This window comes from Aotus nancymaae, unplaced genomic scaffold (genome assembly GCF_030222135.1).
Source record: "Aotus nancymaae isolate 86718 unplaced genomic scaffold, 86718_ANA_hifiasm-v0.15.2.pri h1tg000033l, whole genome shotgun sequence".
Lineage (NCBI taxonomy): Eukaryota > Metazoa > Chordata > Mammalia > Primates > Aotidae > Aotus > Aotus nancymaae.
This window is the reverse complement of record NW_026988447.1, coordinates 10,284,284-10,308,261: the sequence shown is the minus strand read 5'-3', so window position 1 is coordinate 10,308,261 and position 23,978 is coordinate 10,284,284. Positions and strand designations below refer to the sequence as shown.

Sequence of the window (23,978 nt, the reverse complement as noted above, 5' to 3'; positions counted from 1 at the left end):
GTGTTCCACCACCTAAAAACTAGTCATTGGTTTGATTGGCAGTATGTAATTTGGATGTTAGCTATCAATAGATGTTTTATAAATAAGAAAGCATTCCTGAGCTACTGTGGTCAGGAAACATGATTTATTTTCTTTCCATGCTGCATGTATACATATATATGCATGTAATAAGATCATAAAAACATACCTAAGAAGAAGTGAAGTGTAAGATACATGGTTCCCTTTGGCTCTGCTACCAAGGGATAAAAAGCAATAGACTAATTCTTCAGAGAGAGAAAAGTGAGTTACCTCTTAAACCACCATGAAAAATTCAGATACAGGCATTTGCTTTCTCATATAGGATATTACATACAGACTTAGTTTTAACTGATCAAAGATTATAATAACATATTTTAATTGCTTCATGACATCTCTCTTTCTGCCTCAATCTGTCTATATATGTGTTTGTTCTCTGTGTATGTAACATGCAAATAATTAAACACAAGTTGTTTTTGTGCACTTATTTTTAAACCTTTTTGAACTGTGTATAATATGCATACAGAAAAGTGCACCAATCATAATTATACAATTTAATAAATGTTCGTGTTGGTAACCAGCACCCAGATCTAGAAACAGAACATGTCCAAAACCTTAGAAGTCACTTTATGTCCTTTCCAAATCACTCATTGCCAACTCCAGTGATTACCATTCAGTGGATTAATTTTGCCTGTCTTCAGACTGTATGTAAATAGAAAAATTCAGTAAAGATCTTTTATAACTGGCTTCTTTTGCTCATTAAATCTGTAAGATTTATTCAGTGTTAGATGTAGCATAAGTTCATTCATTGTCTTGCTGTCTAGTATTCCATTATATGAATCACCACAGTTTATTTTTCTGTTCTGCTATTTATAAACATTTGAGTTGTTTCCAAATATACCTGCACACACATACCAATAAAGACTTGTTGAGAATATACAAAGAACTTTTATAAATTATTAAGAAAAAAGCAGACAATCTAATTGAAAATGACCAAAAGAGGGTAGCCTAAAAGCCACTCAAAATATGTAAAGGTGGTCAACTTCATTTGTCATCTAGGGAATGCAGATTAAAATCATCATAGGATACCAATACACATCCACCAGAATGGCTAAATGAAAGAAGAAGAGAATGTGAAGAATCACATTGCTCAAATCCTTCTGGTGAAAGTTCAAAATGGTATAAATATTTGGTAAATCATTTGTAAATGGCTTACCATTTACAAAGCTGAAAATCCATACACTCTATGAATCAGCTATTCTATTTCTGGTGTATAGAGTACTCAACAGAAATGTGTACACATTTACCAAAAAATATGTACAAGAATGTTCACAGAAGCACTGTCTGTAATTATGAAAAATATTTATTTTTTAAGCACTTAGAAGTGCTTTATTGATTCAAAAGAGTCAAACATTTTCACACTAAAATAATATTCAGCATCACATGGGTTGGAGAACTAGAACTTTGGTATTGCTGATATATATATTGAGTTGGCTATAGCAAGACCATGGAGATTTATAAAGGATTAGTGTTTCAAGGAAACAGCCATCAAATACAAAATTTCTATGGCAGGCTTTATGTGTTCAAATCATAGCATGTAGACTAGGAAGAGGGTGAATGATGGAAAGAGTGATAGATATGAGGTGAGAAAAGTTGTAATGGCTGAATGATATATGCCTTGATCACTAAGAGTGATTTCCATGTTTTGGTCCTGAGCCAAAAAAAAAGAATGGTTTTTATTTACTGAGATATCTGTTAAAGACTACAGGAAAAGTAGATAGGAAATGAGGAGAAAACAGGAGTTTAGTTCTGTACGTATTAAGTTTGAGGTATTCATTGGACATTAAGAGAAAATGTCCAATAAGCTGTTGAATACAGAGTCAGAAATTCCAGGGAATGGTCTGGGCTGGAGGTATACATTTAAAGAGTTGTAAATTATGAAACTGGATGAGGTCACTTACAAAATGACTTAGCTAGAAAAGTAAAGATATCTGAGAAATGATTGGGAATGAGATTGGAGAAATGGAAGAACAGGCAAAGGAGAGTGGGGACATGGTGAAACCCTATCTCTACCAAAAAAAAATTTTTAAAAATCATAAAGCTAGAATCATATCTGTCTCTTGTGTATTGAGGGCTCCCTGTGGACTGATATGAACTCACACTGGAGACGTCAAAGGCCAGCTGTGACTGTAGGCTGCAGGAAACAGAACAGAGAGGAGAGGACTGCCGTGGAATAGGAGTGGTTTCTATCTGAGGAGGAAAAGTCATACTTGAGTATTTACTGTGCCTCAGATGTGGTCACACAAGAGACAGCCAGAGAGCATGAGAGGAAGGACAAGTGAAAGCACTGGCTTGGAGTTCACAATGAGGAAAGTTGCCCAGAAGGGCCTAAGTGGCTAGTGGAAGCCCACAGTGTGGACTGCAGAATGCCTGGGGCTGATAGTTAGAATTGGGAGCGGCCAGTTGGAGAAAAGCCACAGGCCTTTCCTGGGAATTGAAATTAGAGGAGCTCAAAGAGGGGATTTTGAGAAAGCCACAAGGATATTATAAACTAGCCAGGCAGGGGGACAGTGCAAAAGCCAATCATGCCCCCATCCCTCTGCAGGCTTTTCTGTCTGGGGAAGGCCTGGCTGGGAGGGAGGGGATATCGTTTTAAATCAACCTCAGATTTTGATTATTACCCAAGACCGGACATCTTGCTTAAGGAAGTGACAATTTTAGTGAGGCTGAAAGTGCCAGGTGGTAGTTTTTATTATCTGAGAATGACTGAAAATGTTATGAGATTTGCTGGAGATTTCATCCAGGTATATTGGGAAGTCTTACCTCACAGAGCCAGTTTGGATGGATGTTGTGGGAAAAAATATAATTTCTTTATCATTGAGGCCTGCAGATTTTAGCTTATTCAATAAAAAAGTTACATTGGTTTCCAAACAGTGGACAATAGGTAGATGAAGGACTGATCTTTCAATATCCAGATGCCACCACATTTACATTGCGAGGAGGCAGTTCATCCCTCAGAATAGCATTCATATTTGTTGCCTCCTATAACTTCAGTGGGATTTTTGTCCAGGACACATACCATTGTTCAGATATGTTGTGAATATTTTAATGAAAATATCATTCAAATTCAAAAGAAAGAGTTTTCTTAACTCTGTATTATGAATCATTTTACACATAAGATATTATATAAAGAGAAACTGCAAAAAGTAGTTAAGGCAGAAACAGGTTACATAGTAGCAGTGGCCTTTGAGGGCTTTTCACCTAGTTTATTAGATTTCCTGACAGTAGCAAAAGCTCTTTTATCCCAAGGCATTATAATGTTCTTTGAAGTAATTTACTCAAAGAGTTATGATGCTTAAATTATTTGTTTCGGTTCTCAGTTTCTGCTCTGACCTTTCTTTCCTTAATTTCCTGGCGGTTTTATGTTTTAGTTTGTAGTAGTAAGAAAAACCCTCCCTTTCATTAACTTGTGCCGTAAATTTCTAGAGAGCATTAAAATTAACGATTTGGAAAGTAAGATAGATGAATTTACAGCTTGCATATATATATAGATATATATATATATCTATATATATACACGAAATCAAGATAGCATGTGTATTTGCTTAACCAAACCACATATTGGTAACTTTCAACTGGGTTGAACTCAGTTTTTTTCTGACTAATTGTCTTATTAATACTTTTGTAACATTGATTTTTGTTTCTCTTCATGTGACACGAAATAGGTGAATTGGTTACCACACAGTGTTAGATACTACTCTATGTTCTTTACTTCTATTACCTAATTTAATTCTGAAAGCAGATATTGTATTTTATGAAGAAATGATTTTCTAGGATTATTATCCCTATTTACAAATGAGCTAACTGAGGTAAAGGGATTAAGTGTCCAAAGCCACACTGTTAGTTAGTGGTAAACCAGGATTTAAATTGAGGTAGTTTGTCTCCAGAGTTGGTGTGCTTCACCACTCACAGTGCCTCACATGTTTGGGGGTGACTGTTTTTTTCTATTTAATGATAAAAAAGGTTTGATATGTGGTTTAGGACGTCCCAAAATGGTATGCTGACAATTAAAAAATTATAAAACCGTGCAGAACAAGTATATAGGATGATAATATACAGTTCAAAGAAGATAATAAATATCATGGATCCACTGCCCAGCCTAAGAATTGAACTATTATTATTCTTGCAATTTTAACTATGAAAGATACAAATATATAACAAATGTTTGCTTATAAATTACAAAATTTGCATCTATTGCCTTATTTAATAAGACTTTGATGGACTGTGTACTAGGGCATCCAAATTTGTCCACCTAATTTTTTTCCATGTTTTAAAAATGTTGAGTTCCAACATTTGGCAAAGTGTATAAATCTTAATGACTTTTTACATATAGCTTATTTACATGTAACTCACTCAGACAAGAAATAGAGGATTTCTAGTAGTCAAGGAATTTCCTATACACCCTATCCTAGTCAATACCTCCTTCCAAGTGTTAATTACTGTTCTCATTTTTATTACCTTAGATTGGTCTTGCCTCTTCCTGACCATCATATGAAGGGAGTGACAACAATTTGTACACTTTCGTATCTAGCTTTCTTTGTTCAATATCATATCTGTGAGATTTCATCCATGCTTGTTGGTATAGCAGTAGTTCCTCCCTTTTCATTGCTCTGTGGTATTAATTGTTAGAATATATAGAATATATTTATCTATTTTACTGTCAAATGAAAAGACAAATCTAAACTTAGGTAAAGATGCATTATTTGAAAGGACTTTTGCAATAGGGAGAATGCTCTGATTGTAAGATCTCTTAGCCTCTCCAGGGTCAGAAAGGGCTTCTCTTTTATAGCAATAAATGAGTCTGGAAGAAACCAGCTGCTGGGGAGTGGGATGAGCAGGTGCCATGATGGAACAGTTTTTCTTGGCTGTAAGCTGATTCTTAGGAGGGGCCATTAAGGAGAGTTAGCCCTTTGCAAACAAGAATGATAATCTAAAAAATCACTTTTTCATAAAAGGAGAATGCCTTCTGGTGATTGCTTAACCTCAGGGGCAGAAGAAAATTGAGGTGTATGTAGGGAGGGGAGAAACCTAAATAAAGTTTGGTCAAGTTGAGTTAGCGTACATTAGTTCAGATTGGTCAGTGAGGACAAACAGTTCAGCTACTCATTTATGAGACAAAGAAGAGAAGTTTGGAAGGCCTGTGTCTGGTCTTATCATAGGCAAACCAGGGGGTCATCCGCAGGTTTTGTCTAGGGCATATGGGGAAGGGTAGTTATTTGCAGTAAGGTGCTTCCTGTAACACGAAGAGTGAGGTTATTTCTTAACTATTTGGTATTCTAGGAGTTCAGGTGAAATTCAGCTATTACTATGGAATATTCATAATGTTTTCAGTCTAAGGCCATTATGATTGAAGGTGTTATGAACTTTTTTTTTTTTTGAGACGGAGTCTCACTGTGTCATTCAGGCTGGAGGGCAATGAAACAATCTCAGCTCACTGCAACCTCTGCCTCCTGGGTTCAAGCGATTCTCATGCTTCAGCCTCAGGAGTAGGTGGGATCACAGGCATGCACCACCACATCTGGCTAAGTTTTGTATTTTTAGTAGAAATGGGATTTCACCACGTTGGCCAGGCTGTCTCAAACCCCTGACCTCAAGTGATCTGCCCTCCTTGGCCTCCCAAAGTGCTGGGATTACAGGCATGAGCCACCTTGCCCAGGCTGTTATGAACATTTGTATACATGTATTTTGTTGGATATAAGCATTCATATCTGTTGGGCACATATCCAAGAGTAAAATTTTTTTGTATTATAAGATATATGTTTATTGAACTTTAGAAGATATGGGCAGTTTTCCAATTATACTCTCATCATCAATGTGTGAGTCTCAGTTGCTCCATAAAAACTTGATATTATTGGTAATCATTTTAATTTTAGCCATCTTCTGTGAGTATAATGATATCTCAGTGTAGTTTTAATTTGCATTTCCTTGATGATTGATATTACTGAACACCTTTTCACCTGTAAACTTATTTTGCAAAATGACTTTTCAAGTGTTTGCCTACTTTAAAAAATGTTGATTTTCTTATTAATATTTAGGCATTCTTTATATATTCTAGAACAGATCATATGTCAGACAGAGGTAGTACAAATCTCCATTCTTTGTTATGCATTGTCACTTTCTTAACAGTATCTTTTGGTGAATTGAAGAACTTATTTTTAATGAAATCTGATTTGTTACTCATTTTTAATTCTTTTGTCTCCTAAGAAATCTTTCTCTACTGCAAGGTTATGAACATCAGTTTATTTTATTTTTAAAAATAAAATTTTTTGCTTTATGTTTCACATTTAGATCTATAATCCATTTCAATTTACTTTTGTGTATGATATGGGATAGTGTTGAGACTCATTTTTAAAATAGGCATATCCAATGAATACAACACATTTATTGAAAAATCCTTGTACAATACTAGTAAATTGCAATTGTGCCTTTATTGTAAATCAATTATTCGACTCTCTTTTCTGTCTCACTGGTATATTAGTTTACTCTTGTGCTAGTAACATACTCACCTATTACAAAGGCTGAATGTCTATAGGGTATGTCCTGGTCTAATTTTGTTCTTCAGGATTATCTTGGCTAATGTAACCCCTTTGCATTTTGATGTATATTTTAGAGTTAGCTTTTCCATTTTAATACAGATAGATAAAATGCTGGGATTTTCACTGACATAGCATGGACTCAATTTTCTTTCTAATTTATATTCAAACATTAAATTAAAAAAAAATAAACTACATACATGAAGGCAAAGCAAACAGAAACCAATTGGGAATAAAGACATTTAACTTCAGATTGGAATAATCACCTTTTCATAAATGTGGCTAGACCTGGGATATTGGTTATGTGAACCATGTCAAATAAATACAAACCACAATGCTGAATAGTACACTGTGAGGAATGAGAACTCAGAAATTTTTGAGGCCTACCCCGTGGACAATTACTGTTATGAATTTGGGGTTGAATCCATGAGGGCAAGTGTTTTTGTGTGTTTTGTTTGCTGGCATTTTTCCAGGGCTTAGAGAAATGCCTGGTGGTAGTGGGCATTTACTAAATATTAATTGAATAAATGAAGGAATCTACATGTGGCAATCTTCAGGCTGTGTAGTTCTATCTAGGTATGAATTCTACATATAATTCTACAAATAATTTCAACTCTTGAAAATTTGCATTCAAAGAACATTTTTTCCCCAAAAGCAGTGTTAGCAAAATACAGAAAATTACAGGTGATAGATGATGTTAATCATAGTATCAATCATTTAGTAATGGTGCTGAATACTATGTCATAATATATTTAAAATGAATTTTAAAAGCAATCACATTAATATATTTTTGGTGATCTATATAACATTCTGAATTATTCTAAAATAAAATGTAGTATATTCCATATTTTATCTTCTAGGTATTCATGTACAACCTCTTATTTTCTGGCAGATACATAAGAACATTTTTCTCGATTTTTAACTTGTAACTTTTAAGGGGAAACTTAATCTATCTGATTCAATCTTCCACTAACAGACACAGAATCCCCCCCTATATTGCCATTTCACTCTACCTCTCCCCTCCTTATAATGAGAAAGTTCTCCTTTGTTTCATCTAAGGCTAATTCAAATTAGATTTAGATCTCATTGCCTACTGTTTTGTGTGTGGGGGTTTCTGAAATTGGAGTAAGTTTTTCAAGTTTTTCCTTCAGCTGCCTCTTTTGTAATATACTTAAGGTTTTCATTACAGTCTAATCAAAAGAAAAATGCCAATATATTTCTTAACCCTACACCCATCTGTAGTTTTCACTCTGTCTTTCTCCTTTTTTAGAGTCCATAGAATCAAACTTTTTTTTTTTTTTTTTTTCAGTTTGGGGTTGGAGGGGGATGTTAAGAAAACTATTATTTTTGAAGTTGAAGTACTTAGGAACATTCATTGAGATTTCATCCTGGTACTATTCACTTTCTATCTTGTCATGTGCCAGATTCTCCTTAGCAGAAAGCCAAGAATTTAAATTGTGCTTCCAAGTAATAGCTTTGCAAACAGTTCAAATAATAAGCCAATTGGTTCAGTAAAAAGGTGAAACTAATTTTTGATGGACTTTTTTCTGAACTAAATTGAGCAATAACTCACAAGTCATCATGTTGTATGTATACATACAGTATGAATTTTTTTGGGAGGATTATAACTAGAGATTGTTTTGTCTTAAATTTTATTATGGCAAGAACCCTTAACATGAGCTCTGCTTTCTTAACTATAGGCACATATCTAGAATTTATTCATCTTGTATAATTAAAACATTATACTTCTTCAATGGGAACTCCCCATTTCCCCTATGCCCAGCCTCTGAAAACCACCATTCTGTTCTCTGCTTCTATGAGTTTGACCTTAGGTATCTCATGTAATTAGAATCATATGGTATTTGTTCTGTGACTGTCTCATTTCACTTAGCATTATGCCCTCAAGGTTTATTCATCTTGTTGCATAGAGTAAGATTTCCTTCTTTTTAAAGGCTAAATAATATTTTCTTCTATTATGAATTTAAAAATTACACAACTTACAAATTTAGAAAGGAGACTTTTATTTTAAGAAGGAGATTACAACCTGCAGGCAGGAAGCACAGCCTCCAGCTAAAAAAACCAAAAGCAAATACTTTAGACAGAGGGAAAATCAAGACAGGAATTTATGCTGAATAGGTTGGCCAAGTACGTATCTTCAGCAGGCTATAGGAGGAGCTCTGAATATTCATGAAAGGAGGGCATGTGCCAGCAAACATGTTACCTGCATGGCACGTTCACCTTTGGGTGGAGACTTGGCATTTAAATGTATAACAATTAGGCTCTCTACATCAAAAGGTGAAGCAGGGACATGAAGGCACTCAAATGCGCAGACTCTGTGAAACTGCCCGGAACTAGTCCATGGTTAGTGGTCTTCTTATCAGGAGAAAGTTACTGAAATCAGTCTCTCGTCCAATCACAGCTGTAGTTATGGCTTGTGGAACAAGGGCCAGTAAGTCAGTGTCTGGTGGTGAGCTGCAGTTGCTTTAATATTGCTTACCTTGAGGCCAGTCCTTGTTTAGCTGCTAAAGAAAAATTAAAACCTTGTGGCAGTTAGAACATAGTTAATACTTCAAGTGTAGAAACATAACTTAACTCTTGTGTTGTTCTTTCCCAAGATTATTTGGCCATTTGGGATACTTCGTGGTTTCACATGAATTCTAGAATTGCTTTGTAAAATTTTCTATATGAATTCCCATTGGGATTTTAATAGAGATCTAATTGAATCTGCAGATCCTTTTGGGTAGTATGGACGTTTTATCAATATTAAGCCTTCCAACCCATGAACATGGGCTATCTTTCCATTTGTTTGTGTCTTTAATTTCTTTCATCAGTGTTTTATAGTATTCAGTGTATAAGTCTTTCATTACCTTAATTAAGGTTATTCCTAAATACTTTATTCTTTTCTATGGCATTACAGATGGAATTATTTTCCTAAATTCCTTTTCAGATAGCTCATTATTGGTATATAGAAAAGTAATTGATGTTTTTTGTTAATTGTATCCTGCAACTTTACTGAATTTATCAGTTCTAACTGTGTGTGTGTGTGTGTAGTCTTTAGAGTTTCCTTTATAAAGATTATGCCATTGGCATACAGAGACAATTTGCTTCTTCATTTCTGACTTGGATGTCTTCCTTTTCTGTTTCTTATCTAATTAGTCTATGTACTATGTACCATGTTGAATGGAAGTGGCAAGAATGGGCATCCTTGTCTTGTTCTTGATCTTAGTGTAAAAGCTTTCAGTTTTTCACTGTTGGGAATGATGTTAGTTGTGAGCTTTTCATATAGGGCCTTTATAATGTGAAGTAACTTCCTTCTATTCCTAGTTGATTGAGCATTTTTTAATCATGAAAGGATGTTAAATGTTATCAAATGCCTTTTATACATCTATTAACATGATTATGTGATTGTTATCCTTCATTCTCTTGATTTGGGTGGTTTATGACATTAATTGATTTTTGTATGTTGAACTATCCTTGCATCCTGGTTATAAATCCCACTTGGTCATGGTATATGATCCTTGTAATGTGCTATTGAATTTAGTTTGTTAGTATTTTGTTTAGGAGTTTTGCATCTTTGTTCATCAGTAATATCAGCCTGTAGATTTCTTTTGATGTGTTTTTTTTTCCTCTGGTTTGAGTATCAGGACAATACTGGCCTCATAAAGATGTTGGAAGTGTTCCCTTCCCTTTAATTTTTTGGAAGATTTTGAGAAGGACTGGCTTTTATTCTTTAAATGTTTGGTTGAATTTGCCAGTGAAACCATCTGGTCCTGGGCTTTTCTTTGTTGGGAGGTTTTGATTACTGATTCAATCTTTTTACTAGTTATAGTCTGTTCAGATTTTCTATTTCTTTATAATTCAGTCTTAGTGGGTTGTATGTGCTAAGGATTTTAGTCATTTCTTCTAGGGTATCCAGTTTGTTGGTATGTAATTGTTCATAGTGTTTCTATGGCATCAGTTGTAATGCCTCTTCTTTCACTTTTGATTTTATATATTTGAGTCTTCTTTCTTCTTTGTCATTCTAGCTGTAAATTTTATTAATATTTATGAAAAGCCAATTTTTTTGCTTTAAAAATTTTTAAATTTTCTGTTACTACTTTTCCTCTTCTAGTCTTTATTATATTCTACTTTCTGCTAATTTTGGGCTTTTTTTTTTTCTTTTTCTAGTTCTTTGAGGTATTAGTATAAAGTTAGGTTGTATATTTAATTTATTCCTTCTTTTCTAATATAGGCATTTATTTTATAAGCTTCCCTCTTAGTACTGCTTTTTTGCATTATATGTTTTAGTATGTTATGGGTTTTTTTTTTGTCTCAAAGTATAGTCTACTTCTAGTATTTTTCATTAGCCCACTGGTTGTTCAAAATGTTTTGTTTAGTTTCAACATGGGCGAATATTTCAGCTTTCCTTTTGATGCTGATTTCCAGTTTCATTCCATTGAGGCTGAAAAGATACTTTGTGTAATTTCAATCTTCTTAAACTATTTAAGACTTGTTTTGGGACCTAACGTGATCAATCTGATAGAATGTTCCACGTATTCTTGAGAAAAATGTATATTATTCTGCTGTTGGATGAAATGTTCTGTATTTGTTGTATATATTTTGTTTATAATATTGTTAAAGGTCACTGTTTCCTTTTGTTCATTTGTTTGTTTCTTTTTTTTATTACATTTTAGGTTTTGAGGTACATGTGAAGAACATGTAAGATTGTTGCATAGGTACACACATGGCAGCATGATTTGCTGCCTTCCTCCCCTTCACCTATATCTAGCATTTCTCCCCATGCTATCTCTCCCCAACTCCCCACCTCATGCCGTCCCTCCCCTATTTCCCCTCAACAGACCCCAGTGTGTGATGCTCCCCTCCCTTTGTCCATGTATTCTCATTGTTCAACACCCACCTATGAGTGAGAACATGTGGTGTTTGATTTTCTGTTCTTGTGTCAGTTTGCTGATAATGATAGTTTCAAGGTTCATCCATGTCCCTACAAAGGACCAGAACTCATCGTTTTTGATGGCTGCATAATATTCCATGGTGTATATGTGCCACATTTTCCCTGTCCAGTCTATCACTGATGGGCATTTGGGTTGGTTCCAGGTCCTTGCTATTGTAAACAGTGCTACAATGAACATTCGTGTGCATGTGTCCTTGTAGTAGAATGATTTATAATCCTTTGGATATATACCCAGTAATGGGATTACTGGGTCAAATGGAATTTCTATATCTAGGTCCTTGAGGAATCACCACACTGTCTTCCACAATGGTTGAACTAATTTACACTCCCACCAACAATGTAAAATTGTACCTATTTCTCCACATCCTCTACAGCATCTGTTGTGTCCAGATTTTTTAATGATCGCCATTCTAACTGGCGTGAGATGGTATCTCAGTGTAGTTTTGATTTGCATTTCTCTAATGACCAGTGATGATGAGCATTTTTTCATATGTTTGTTGGCCTCATGTATGTCTTTTTTTGTAAAGTGTCTGTTCATATCCTTCACCCACTTTGAATGGGTTTGTTTGTTTTTTTCTTGTAAATCTGTTTTAGTTCTTTGTAAATTCTGGATATCAGCCCTTTGTCAGATGGGTAGACTGCAAAAATTTTTTCCCATTCTGTTGGTTGCCAATCTAATGACTGTTTCTTTTGCCGTGCCAAAGCTGTGGAGTTTGATTAGGTCCCATTTGTCTATTTTGGCTTTTGTTGCCAATGCTTTTGGTGTTTTGGTCATGAAGTCCTTGTCTACGCCTGTGTCCTGAATGGTTTTGCCTAGATTTTCTTCTAGGGTTTTTATGGTGTTAGGTCTTATGTTTAAGTCTTTAATCCATCTGGAGTTAATTTTAGTGTAAGATGTCAGGAAGGGGTCCAGTTTCTGCTTTCTGCACATGGCTAGCTAGTTTTCCCGACACCATTTATTAAAGAAGGAATCCTTTCCTTATTGCTTGTCTTTGTCAGGTTTGTCAAAGATTGGATGGTTGTAGATATGTTGTGTTGCCTCCGCGGCCTCTGTTTTGTTCCATTGGTCTATATCTCTGTTTTGGTACCAGTACCATGCTGTTTTGATTACTGTAGCCTTGTAGTATAGTTTGAAGTTCGGTAGTGTGATGCCTCCCACTTTGTTCTTTTTGCTTAGAATTGACTTGGCTATGCGGGCTCTCTTTTGGTTCTATATGAAGTTTAAGGTGGTTTTTTCCAGTTCTGTGAAGAAGATCATTGGTAACTTGATGGGGATAGCATTGAATCTGTAAATTCCTTTGGGCTGTATGGCCATTTTTATGATATTGATTCTTCCTAACCATGAACATGGAATGTTTCTCCATCTGTTTGTGTCCTCTCTTATTTCGTTGAGCAGAGGCTTGTAGTTCTCCTTGAAGAGGTCCTTTACATTCCTTGTTAGTTGTATTCCTAGATATTTTATTCTCTTCGTAGCAATTGTGAATGGAAGCTCGTTCTTGATTTGGCTCTCTTTAAGTCTGTTATTGGTGTATAGGAATGCTTAAGATTTTTGCATGTTGATTTTGTATCCTGAGACTTTACTGAAGTTGCTTATCAGTTTCAGGAGATTTTGGGCTGAGACAATTAGGTCTTCTAGATATACAATCATGTTGTCTGCAAATAGAGACAATTTGACTTCCTCCTTTCCTATTTGAATACCCTTTATTTCTTTTTCTTACCTGATTGCTTTGGCTGGAACTTCCAGTACTATATTGAATAGGAGTGGTGAGAGAGGGCATCCTTGTTTAATGCCAGATTTCAAAGGGAGTGCTTCCAGTTTTTGCCCATTCAGTATGATATTGGGTGTTGGTTTGTTGCAAATAGCTTTTATTATTTTGTGATACATTCCGTCAATACCTAGTTTATTGAGGGTTTTTAGCATGAAGGGCTGTTGAATTTTGTCAAAGTCCTTCTCTGCATCAGTTGAGATAATCATTTTGTCTATGTTTCTGTTTATGTGGCGAATTACTTTTGTAGTCTTGCGTATGTTGAACCATCCTTGCATCCCCGGATGTAGCCTACTTGATCATGGTGGATAAGCTTTTTGATGTGCTGTTGCAGTCGGCTTGCCAGGATTTTACTGAAGATTTTTGCATCTATGTTCATCATGGATATTGGCCTGAAGTTTTCTTTTCTTGCTGAGTCTCTGCTGGGTTTTGGTATCAGGATGATATTGGTCTCATAAAATGATTTGGGAAGGATTCCCTCTTTTTGGATTATTTGGAATAGTTTCAGAAGGAATGGTACCAGCTCCTCTTCGTATGTCTGATAGAATTTGGCTGTGAACCCATCTGGACCCGGGCTTTTTTTGGGGGGTAGGCTCTTAATTGCTGCCTCAACTTCAGACCTTGTTATTAGTCTATTCAGAGTTTTGACTTCTTCCTAGTTTAGGCTTGGGAGGAGGCAACTGTCCAGGAATTTATCCATTTCTTCCAGGTTTATTAATTTATGTGCATAGAGTTGTTTGTAATAATCTCTGATGATGGTTTGAATTTCTGTGGAATCTGTGGTTGTATCCCCTTTATCGTTTATTTATTGCATCTATTTGATTATTCTCTCTTTTCTTTTTTATTAATCTGGCTAGTGGTCTGTCTATTTTGTTGATCTTTTCGAAAAACCAGCTCCTGGATTTATTGATTTTTTTGAAGGGTTTTTTGTGTCTCGATCTCCTTCAGTTCTGCTCTGATAGTAGTTATTTCTTGTCTTCTTTTAGGTTTTGGGTTTTTTTGATCTTGCTCCTCTAGCTCTTTCAATTTTGACGATAGGGTGTCAATTTTAGATCTCTCCTTGCTTCTCATGTGGGCACTTATTGCTATATATTTTCCTCTAGAGACTGCTTTAAATGTGTCCCAGAGATTCTGGTATGTTGTGTCTTCGTTCTTGTTGGTTTCGAAGAACATCTTTATTTCTGCCTTCATTTCATTGTTGATCCAGTCAACATTCAAGAGAGAGTTGTTCAGTTTCCATGAAGCTGTGTGGTTCTGAGTTAGTTTCTGAATTCTGAGTTTTAACTTGATTGCACTGTGGTGTGAGAGACTGTTTGTTATGATTTCCGTTCTTTTGCATTTGCTGAGGAGTGATTTACTTCCAATTATGTGGCCGCTTTTAGAGTAGGTGCAGTGTGGTGCTGAGAAGAATGTATATTCTGTGGATTTGGGGTGGAGAATTCTGTAAATGTCTATTAGGTTTGCTTCGTCCAGGTCTGAGTTCAAGTCCTGGATATCCTCATTAATTTTCTGTCTCATCGATCTGTCTAATATTGACAATGGGGGGTTAAAGTCTCCCACTATTATTGTGTGGGAGTCTAGGTCTCTTTGTAGGTCATTAAGAACTTGCCTATGTATCTAGGTGCTCCTGTATTGGGTGCATATATATTTAGGATCATTAGCTCTTCTTGTTGCATTGATCATTTTGCCATTATGTAATATCCTTCTTTGTCTCTTTAGATCTTTGTTGCTTTAAAGTCTATTTTATCAGAGACAAGAATTGCAACTCCTGCTTTTTTTTTGTTCTCCATTTGCTTGGTAAATCTTCCTCCATTCCTTTATTTTGAGCCTTTGTGTATCCTTGTATGTGAGATGGATCTCCTGGATACAGCACAGCGATTGTTTTTGGCTTTTTATCCAATTTGCCAGTCTGTGTCTTTTGATTGGGGCATTTAGTCCATTTACATTTAGGGTTAATATTGTTATGTGTGAATTTGATCCTGCCATTTTGATGCTAGGTGGCTGTTTTGCCTGTTAATTGATGCAGTTTCTTCATTGTGTTGATGCTCTTTACCATGTGGTATGTTTTTGGAGTGGCCGGTACTGATTGTTCCTTTCTATGTTTAGTGCCTCTTTCAGGAGCTCTTGTAAAGCAGGCCTGGTGGTGATGAAATTGAGTACTTGCTTGTTTGCAAAGGATTTTATTTTTCTTTCACTTATGAAGCTTAGTTTGTCTGGATATGAAATTCTGGGTTGAAAGTTCTTTATAGATGTTGAATATTGGCCCCCACTCTCTTCTGGCTTGTAGGGTTTCTGCTGAGAGATCTGCTGTGAGTCTGACAGGCTTCCCTTTGTGGGTAACCCGATAAAAGTCACTGTTTCTTTGTTGATTTTCTGTCTCGTTGTTTTGTCCATTATTGAAAGTGGGGTATTGAAGTCTCCTGCTGTTACTGTATTGCTGTCTATTACTCTCGTCAGTTTTGTCAATGTTTCCTTATATATTTATGTGCTCCTGTGTTGAATGCATGCGTACTTGTTACATCTTTCTGGTGGATTGACCCTTTTATCATTATATGTCTTTCTTTGACTTCTATGATAATAGTTGACTTAAAGTCTATTTTGTTTAAGTATATCCACCTTATGGTCTAATTTGATTAACATTTGCATCTTTTTTCATCTCTTTACTTTCAGCCTATGTGTATCCTTAAATCAAAAGTAGATCTGTTTTTTCTTAAAATTTATATTAAAATTAAAATAATTTAACCATCACCATTATAGTAATACAATAGTCTTTATTAGACAATATACAATTTTACCAACTAGTTTTACATTTTAGCATCCTTTCAATTCCATGTCTCTTTTTTTTTTTTTACCTTAAACTCTCTTTTCAAACAAGTGATTTTTCTGATCATTAAAATTATCTGAAGAGCTTTTTAAAAACACCAGTGTCTAGCCACATCCAAAACTAATTAAATCTAGAGGTAGGTGATGGAATGAGTTATCAGTACTTTCTAGAACTCAGTTGAATCCAATCTATTTCCCAGCTTGAGAATCCATCAAGAAATTTTTCTAAACTCATGGCCTTAAATACCATTTTTAAGTCAGAATAAGGATCACATGTGTTTGATTCTCAAGTGCATAACTAGTACATGGCAAGTGCATAGCACATAGGAAATTCTCTGAAACTGTTAAATGAATTAAGAAATGACTAAAATGAGAAAGAAATTTGGCATATTGGTTGTGGTTGAATAACTGGTACAACTTTTATTGCTGCTTTAGGAAACTTAGTTTTTAGTTGACATTGACATTTTAGGTTGAACTCTCGTAGAGACAGGGATGTTGAGATGAAAATTTGCATGAAAAATAGATTACCTTTGGAAACATGTCTCAAGAGGGAGTAAAGCAGGCCTAAACACAGAAACAGTGGAGTTGCAACTGAGTGATCAGTCCATGCCATTGGGAGCTCCCAAGATGGGATGGTCCTTCAGAGTTGTCTCAATTAGTAGAAAGGGACCCAGCCACCTTGTATACCTCTAGCAAAGTCACTGGGTATGGGCTGCCTCTAGGACAGGACATCTTACTTCAGCTGAAGGCTGTTCCAGAAGACACTCAGCTCTGAGCCGTAAGCAGCCAAAATTCCCAGGAGCAAGCTTATTTCTGGAGGGGTGACCTTAATGGTGGGGCACTGCATCATCCACTAAGGTGGAATCAGATTTTCAACTGAATGAGATCTGCGACCTCACCTAATTTAACCACTGGTTTAAAGGTGAGTATACTGAAGCTCACAGAGGGTAAGTGCTTTCCCCAGTGTCATGTGGGAAGCTTTCTGTCTATCTGGGGTTAGAACGCTAATCTCTTGACTCTTGGAGAAGTGCTTTTCAATTATACCCACATTTTACTTAACTGTAATTTAACTTCAGTGTGTGTGTGTATATGTGTGTGTGTAATTTTTTTAATAAATATTTTCATTGGGCCAGGAGGGAAATATTTTAAGCTTTTGCTATATTTGGAAAATTGAGAGAAGCTAAGAATCATTGCAGTTGGCTGCAGAGTTAGAAGTATTCACTATGGATTTGTACTTGCTAGGCCAGGACGTAATTCTATTCTGTATAGTATGGAAAGTAACAGCACAGTAAACATTGTGCTTGGATTGAGGTTTAATTCTTTATGTCATGAGCTTTGGAACTCATTAGCAAACCCATTAGAAGTAGTGAGAATGTATGATGTTTTACAGTTGAGCAATATATGATATAAATAGAAGATACTTCTATCATGATTTTCACAGAATGAGTAATCTCACATGTGATCCGAAGTTAAAAGTGACCAACAGATAGCCTTCAATGAGCTTTGAAAATTGCTGGTATTCAAAATCCAACATCTCTCCAAATAGATGCTTCTACTTTATGCAAAATATTTTTTATTTGAGCCATGGATGACATCATTGTAAAATTGGAGGTAGAGAAGATTTGAAAATGTTTCCACAGGCTTCAACAGTTTCTGAAACCCAGTTGAGGGGATAAATAACATGAATGTTGCAGAACACTATTCTTAATTATGACTCTTGGCCCATAATAACATGACATACTTTGCCACACACATACACATTCTACTCATAAACACATTCTTTTCTAATAAGTTTAGACTAAACTCAACTAATCATGTAAAAGGTATCACTCGCTGTCTGCATTAATAAAACTGTTCAGTTTAATTTGTGAAAACAGAATGGAAAATAAATCCAGAAGCTGTCAAGAGAGGTGATAGTAAATTATAGGATAAGTAGGAAAATACAAAAATAAAAAGTGCTCCACAATAATTACACAGTTATCTGTATTAATGAATAGCCACTGATTTAACTTATTAGCTGAATACATAAAGTATTTGTCTGTCTTTGTATGTCTATTTACCTATCTGATTATCTAAAAATTATTGTGTACAGATGGAAATGTAATGCTGAACTTTTAATACACTCATATTGACAGACCAGTAGCAGTGTTTTTTCATAAGCCCCAACCTTAGCACATGATCAAGGCTTCAGTTCTATATGATTATTATATACAGGGTTTTCTTCCAGTTAAGGCTGTGGATTTTGGAAGGAGAGAGAGCAGTTGGCTCTCCTGACTCTTTCAGTGTCTTTCCTGGTTTCTCCCTCTCTTTTTTTTTTTTTTTTTTTCAAATAAACGTTTTATTTTAGAATGGCTTTAGATTTATAGAAAAATTTCCAAGTTCCCAAAAGCCGTGCATCTAATTTCTTTTATTTTTATTTTCCTTTAATATGCTACTTTTATTTTATTTTATTTTTTACAATTAAAAAGCCAGTATTACTAGAATGTTAATAAGTAAAGTCCATTCTTTATTCAGACCTCTTCAGTCTTTACTTAAGCCCTTTTTCTGTTGCAGGATCCTTCCTAGGATGCTATGTTACATAGTCGTCATGTTTCCTTGGGCTTCTCTTGGCTGTGACACTCAGACAGTACTTATTTTTGATGACTGTGAGAGTTTTGTAAAGTACCTGTCAAGTATTTTGTGGAATGTCTTTCAAATCGGATTTATCTGATGTTTTTCTTATGACTAGACTCGGTTATGTGCTTTTGAGAGGAAGACCATACAGTTAAAATGTGATTCTCATCACATCATATCAAGGGTACGTGTTATCAACATGACTTACCATGGTTGAAGTTAACTTGATCACCTGCTGAGGAGAGTGCCTGTGGAGTTTCTCCAGAGTAAAGTTACTGTTTCCCCCCTTTGCAGTCTAAATCCTTTGGAAGGGAGTCACTATGCACAGCCCACACTAAGGAGTGGGGAGTTATTTTCCACCAATTAGAAAGTGGAAGATCTACACCAATTATTTGGAATTCTTCATGAGTGATTTGTCTATATTTCCCCATTTATTCATTATTATTTTTTATCTTTATGTATAAATATAATTTATATTTACTGTATAACATAATATATAAATATATATTTAACAATATATAAATATAATAACATATTTATTATATTTAATAATGAATTAATAAATAATTAGTACTTTTATCTCTATGGACTCATGCATTTTTATTTTGTACTGTGGATTATAATACAATACTACTTTATTTTGTTGCTCAAATCATTACAGCTTTGGCCACTGGAAACCTTCTCAGTTGGTTCTGGTGTCCCTCCTTTGACATGTTTCCATTGTGGTGCTTTTTTTTTTTTCTGAATGCTTCTTTAATTTCTGTTACTTTAAGATACCTGCTCTTTTAAAAAAAATCCTCTGTTCTCATTACAGTTTATATGAGGTTACCAGCTTTAAAATAATGACTGATAACCTCACTGTTGCCACTATTTACAGTTGTATTGTTTTCTGTGATGTAATTCCTTTCTGAGTCCTTTTAGTGTAGTATTCAGAAAGGAATCGTCCATCTAAAACCTCCTCCAATGATACCTTGTGTTTTCTTGTATCTTGCTGTGTCTGAAAAGGAGAATTAACAGTAATCAAAACATCCCACAGAGTCAGAATTCCTTGCTGTAGAAGGGAGGATGATTGCATCTGCTTCCATGAAGAATTCCTTAACCTGTGGTCCACTGGTCCAGGAACCCTCAGAAACGAAACTTTGTATACTCTTTTTAGGGAAGTATAGAGTTTTTGTCAGATTTTCAGAGACATCTGTTATCTAACAACGAGGCAAAGAATCACTGCCTTAGAGCATGAGAAATGATATAATCAATACATATGACGTGTCTCACTCTACCCTTGTGTTTGTGGCTTTGTATTTAAGTTCATGTCCAGCCAAAAGCTGTGCAGCCCTATACTTATACTACATTCAGATCTGAGAAGGCCTCTGACAAATTGTCATTGCATTTATAGCTCTATAGAGAAATAAAACAATTTCTTTAGACTCAGATTTCTGGTTTTAGCAAGAAGATTAAGGCAATATATTCATCCACACCTGTTTTGAAATGAAACTGTGCACCATGGTCACTGAAGGGTCATGTAAAAATAAGAATGTTCTAAAGTTAATAGAAAACTGAACTTCCTCCTTTGGAAATAAATTTCTGGATTTTTCCTTTAGTGCTGGAAAATATTACATCATACAGCTATACAGTCTGACACATTCCTTGCATAACTTTACATACTAGTAATGACATTGGTTCAAGTTTAGGCAAGTGAACAAAAGAGAACTGGTTATAAAAGGCCTTCTGATATAAAACTCTATTTTCTCTAGTCATTTGATCACTTTGCCCAAGTAGAATAAGTTATTTTCTTAAATTAATGTCATATTTCCAAGAAATAAATCCTCCTTTTTAATATACTGGAATTGTTGATAGATTTCATGAAATAAAACAATATAGCGTAGTCAAATGCATAAAACATTGGACTGAGATTCAGAACAAGACTTTAATAACAAAGCAGGCATTAAGTGTGTGACCTAATTAAAATCATTTAACTCTCCTTTTTTCTGTTTATTTTGTTTAAGTAATACTAACTTTCTAAATTATAAAGATATGTATAGCAACATACAGACAAAAAAGTTACATATAAATTGTCTTAGCTCTTTAGAAGAAAGTGACTACATCCATCTAATCTCTTAAATATATTTTTGTTTGTAGACAGGATTTTAATGTTATTTTAGTATTGGTAAGCTAAAAATACGATTTTACTTTTCTAAGTGGGAAAAATCCTGAGTTCTTGCATGTGAATGTAAACTACATGGGATTTCCTTTACATTTTAAAATATTTCTGCATTTCTAATACAAAGAAATGTGAACTGTTGATTAAACATTCATGCTAAGTTACCTATGGCTGAGACATGAAAATATATATTGACACAAATAAGAATGGAAGAAAAGGGGCCATACAATATTTGGTGTATTCCCTGTGTTTTTTGTTTGTTTGCTTGCTTGTTTGATTTTCAAGGGATTTTTGTCTGGCAATATTGAGTTTTTGCTGCTAACAAACAAGAATTTGCTTTTAACTGTGGAGAGATGCAAAAACATTTGGAGATGGTAGAAGAGTGAACTGACAGGAAGGGCCAAGTTATGTTTTCAGTGCTAATGATTTTTAACTATGCTTAGTAAGATGAATAGAACCCAAGGTATCGTATATATGCCCTAAAGCAGTATATGTATGAATGGTAATAAGAACATAGATAATATTTCACTTACACTATGGCAGGCTTACCATGGAACAGGTTCTATTCTTGGCTCTACCACCTTAGAAAAATCTCTTAACCCTGCCATGTCCTAGTTTCTTCATGTACTCTACACGTCCATTTACTTACCATGTACTCTACACGTCCATTTACTTACCTCTTACTTTCTACCGTTTTTTTTCTCATTCTCTCCCTTAAAAAACATGTTTCTGTGGGGTTAATATCTCTTCAGTTTAGTCACATGAATGTGACTGTCAAATGAAAGAATGTAATGAACATAATGGTTGATTCTCCAATATTCATTCCACACCAGAATATTGATCTGAGCCAATTATGAATGTTTCTTCCTCCTTTCCAGTAATTAGTTCAGCAGTGATCAATTCTGGGAAGATTCTCACGGTGGGAGGAAGTCATTTCTTCTAAGGGAGCACCCCAGGTCAAAGTGCTCTATTTCCTCTGGAAGTGATGAGTAGAACTGCTTACCCCTTACAGCACAGGCAACATGAGGCTGAAATATACCTAGAAGAGATGGCAGATGGGAAGTACTTGAACCAATATGTATTTAATACTATAAAAACAGAATAGGGAACTACAAATATATAGAAGCCATGAGTACCTCAATAATCATACTATTTTCATTTTGTCTAGCTGATGATATACCCATAGATAAGAAAAGAAAAGCTACAAAATCATTGCCAAACAATATATTTATTAGTTTATGTTCATTAGAGTAAGGCTGTGTGCTTGAGGCAAGCTATTACAGAGAAGATGAGCTTTAAAAGGACAGGTTTGGTTTAGATTAGTACAATAAAGAATGGAAATTGCAATATTCCAGGAAGGGGGACTGATTCTGTGGAAGAAGGACAAAATTTAGTAGTGAGATAATGAGCTAAAAAATGAGTTTGACTAACACAGCCTACAGCTGGAAGCAGAAAAAGCAGCCAGAAAGTTCTAAACTACAAAATTTAGTGTTAATTGTCTTCATGTTGTCTTTTTGTTGTTTAGAAGGAATGTACTTGTAAAGGATTTTATATGAAGAGACACATTAATAGTAGTCCTTAATGATCCAAGTGTATTTTATAATCAATTCTTTTTCTTCCTTTCAATTAGAAAACTGGTAGATAGCTTTGAACACTAATTTGCATCCTAATATCCAATTTTCTCACATACCCTCATTCCCTTTAGAGTTTTCCATCCTTTGATAAAGAATGACAACTGGCTGTAAGGAAGTTATAGTTTCACCTGCAATGAAATGGAAAATCTAATTACCACCCCTCAAGTTTATGAAGCTGTGATATTGGAGCCAATAAAGCCACGAGAAGCAATTTTTTAAAAATCCATATGATCGGCGGGGTGCGGTGGCTCAAGCCTGTAATCCCAGCACTTTGGGAGGCCGAGGCGGGTGGATCACGAGGTCAAGAGATCGAGACCATCCTGGTCAACATGGTGAAACCCCGTCTCTACTAAAAATACAAAAAATTAGCTGGGCACGGTGGTGCGTGCCTGTAATCCCAGCTACTCAGGAGGCTGAGGCAGGAGAATTGCCTGAACCCAGGAGGCGGAGGTTGCGGTGAGCTGAGATCGCGCCATTGCACTCCAGCCTGGATAACAAGAGTGAAACTCCGTCTCAAAAAAAAAAAAAAAAAAAAAAAATCCATATGATCTCTGCACTTGGGAGGTTTAACTGATTTTCATTTTGTAAAATGCTTTGCACTCTGACAATTTCTATTTGAAATAGTTGTTTGTATCAATTCATAGTATTATTAGATTATTTCATAAATTTCTGTTATATCTCACCTATAATGGTTGCCTCTTTTCAGCAGATTGTATGATAATTAACTCAGAAATGCCTAATAGGTAAAGAGTTTTGATTTCAATACAAAGCCAAACCTGTTGCATCTAAGTTTCCTTCATGTAAATTAATATAATTTATGAAATTGAGACTTTTTACCGTATCAGTACAGAAAAGGCTGTGCTAGATGCTCCAAGTATAGTTTTACTTTTCCTTGTGATTGTCATGGATTTTGTGTGTATGTAGGTATTGGGAAAAAATATTATGCATAAGACTTTATGGGGGGAAAAATAAACCAAACCCAAACAAAAACAGCAAAACATTTTCCTTGGCTTCCAAGAAAGTGCCTTTTTAAAGAAGGGCTTTTAAGCAACCACCAATTTTATCACTTATCATTATTCAAAGTTAACTAAAATAGCAAAACAATGCAGATTTTCCTCTTCTTAATAAAGAGTTGATGACACACATATACAGAAAAGAAATAGGTAGTTATCTCTTACAGCTCTGTATAGTATACTTTACTTGTTTCATTTATCTGATAATAGAGAAATAACTTTTATCAGTTCCTTTCTGCCTCGCAGACTGCCATATTTAACTGAGTGAGGAGACCCTTCATTGTGTTTCTTGGGGAAATATCATTTTATAAATGTCAGCATAATTGTTTTATGAATTCTTAGACCATCTCTCTGGTCAGGTCATTTTTGTGTTGGCAGGTTAACATTACACATTGTTCAAAAAATGTTCTTT

General features: G+C 35.1%; 1 protein-coding gene across 1 annotated transcript in view; it reads left to right on the top strand.

The window, feature by feature from the left end:
- The window catches only part of GLRB (glycine receptor beta), an 85,102-nt gene that overhangs the window by 16,602 nt on the left and 44,522 nt on the right, over positions 1 to 23,978 (top strand). The gene's annotated exons all lie outside the window — the stretch shown is intronic.